Source organism: Cebus imitator, unplaced genomic scaffold, assembly GCF_001604975.1.
Source record: "Cebus imitator isolate Cc_AM_T3 unplaced genomic scaffold, Cebus_imitator-1.0 Scaffold602, whole genome shotgun sequence".
In the NCBI taxonomy this organism is placed as follows: domain Eukaryota; kingdom Metazoa; phylum Chordata; class Mammalia; order Primates; family Cebidae; genus Cebus; species Cebus imitator.
This window is the reverse complement of record NW_016107917.1, coordinates 648,850-650,956: the sequence shown is the minus strand read 5'-3', so window position 1 is coordinate 650,956 and position 2,107 is coordinate 648,850. Positions and strand designations below refer to the sequence as shown.

The 2,107-nt window shown below is 42.1% G+C and overlaps 1 protein-coding gene across 1 annotated transcript in view; it reads right to left on the bottom strand.

The window, feature by feature from the left end:
- SNX12 (sorting nexin 12) overlaps positions 1 to 2,107 on the bottom strand; it is a 10,070-nt gene that overhangs the window by 5,469 nt on the left and 2,494 nt on the right. The gene's annotated exons all lie outside the window — the stretch shown is intronic.

The following is a 2,107-nucleotide window of genomic DNA, read 5'->3' as shown; positions in this document are numbered from 1 at the left end:
AAAGAAAAGAAAAAAAAAGAAAAGAGAGAAAGAGAAAGAAAGAAAAAAGAAAAGAAAAAAGAAAAGAAAAGAAAGAAAGAAAGAAAAAGAAAGAAAAGAAAAGAAAAGATACTGGTAATAGTGATTGACTTCCAAGAGTAAGACAAGACAACTGGAATAGGTGGAATAGTCACGTTTTTCTTTGTACAATTTGAATTTATTATGTGTACATATTACATTTTCCTTTTAAAAGTGAATTTAAATTATCTGTAAAGAGATAAACACATCCAAGGTATGCCTACTTCTGCTTTTCCTGTCCAAATCCTCTCCATTCTACCAGTGCTCACTCAACTCTCACTTCCTACAAGAAAATTTCCTGATAATGCCAACTGGATTTATTGTTCTTCCTCTTCTCTGAACTCTTCAGACACTTATACTTTAGTATTGCCTGATACACTATCGTTTCATGCATCATGTTTGTCTTGTCTGCCTAACTAATCTCATTAAGATCAGAAACTATGACTACTTCTGCATCTTCTAAAATGCAGAATATGCAAGTTACTCAATAAATGCTCAACTGATTAAGAGACCCTATATGTCTGTTTATCCTCTCCTCATCTAGAAAATGCAGAAGAAACTGCCATTACAAAAGTTAGCTTGCTCCCTGATATATATCAGCTCATTCCCACATTTTAATCACTGAGAAGATTCCCAAGGCTCTAGTGGCAACATGAATCCCCTGACAGAGAGAAAGCCCTGAACTTCACTCCTGTCTACATGTTCTAAATAGAAATGGCCAACCACATGTATTAAAACTGACCATATTTCCTGCCAGTCAATTCAGGTGAGAGGATGGACAATAAAAGAAACTAGTTATCTCCTTTCTCCACAACTGCCTCTTGGCAGGAAAAGCTCTGTTAGAGCTTCACACAGACGCCACTACTCCTTGACTCTAGAAATTGTCTTTTCAGGATCCAGTTCTGAAATAGGCCATTAGAAGCCAAATAACTGACCAACTTACATTAGTTAAACTCCATCCAGGATCGTCAAGGTCCAAGGAACGTCAATGGGTTGAAATTGAGTGAGATTCATGTAAAGTAATATTACTAAACCATTATTTATTTAAAAGAATAAATAAGGGCCTGGTGCAGTGGCTCACACCTGTAATCCCAGCACTTTGGAAGGCTGAGGCAGGAGGATCACTTGAGGTCAGGAGTTCAAGACCAGCCTGGCTAACATGGTGAAACCCTCTCTACTAAAAATACAAAAATTAGCCAGGTGCCTGTAATCCCAGCTACTCAGGAGGGTGAGGCAGGAGAACTGCTTGAACCCAGGAGACGGAGGCTGCAGTGAGCCAAGATCATGCCACTGCACTCCAGCCTGGGCAACAGAGCAAGACTTCATCTCAAAAAAAAAGAAAAAAGAATAAATAAGGGCAGGCACAGTGGCTCAAGCCTGTAATCCCAGCACTTTGAGAGGCTGAGGTGGGTGGCTCACCTGAGGCCAGGAGTTCAAGACCAGCCTGACCAACACAGTGAAACCCCATCTCTACTAAAAATACAAAAATTAGCCGGGCATGATGGCATGTGCCTACAATCCCAGCTACTCAGGAGGCTGAGGCAGGAGAATCACTTGAACCTAGGAGGCAGAGGTTGCGGTAAGCTGGAATCATGCCACTGCACTCCAGCCTGAGTGATACAGTGAGACTCTGTCTCAAAAAAAAAAGAAATAAGAGGCCAGGCATGGTGGCTCATGCCTGTAATTGTAATATCAGCACTTTAGGAGGTCAAGGCAGGAGGATCACTTGAGATCAGCCTGGACAACCCAGGCTGTCTCTATAAAGCCTCATCTCTACAAAAAAAAAATTTTTTTCTTTAATCCAGGTGTGATGGGATGTGCTTTTAGACCCAGCTACTCAGGAGACTAAGGTGGGAGGATCACTTGAGCCCAGAAGGTCAAGGCTGCAGTGAGCCATTATCATGCCATTGCACTCCAGCCTGGCCAATGGAGCAAGACCCTGTCTCAAATAATTAACAAGCTGAGCACAGTGGCTCACGCCAGTAATCCCAGCATTTTGGGAGGCTGAGGCGGGTAGATCACTTGAGGACAGGAGTTTGAGACCAGCCTG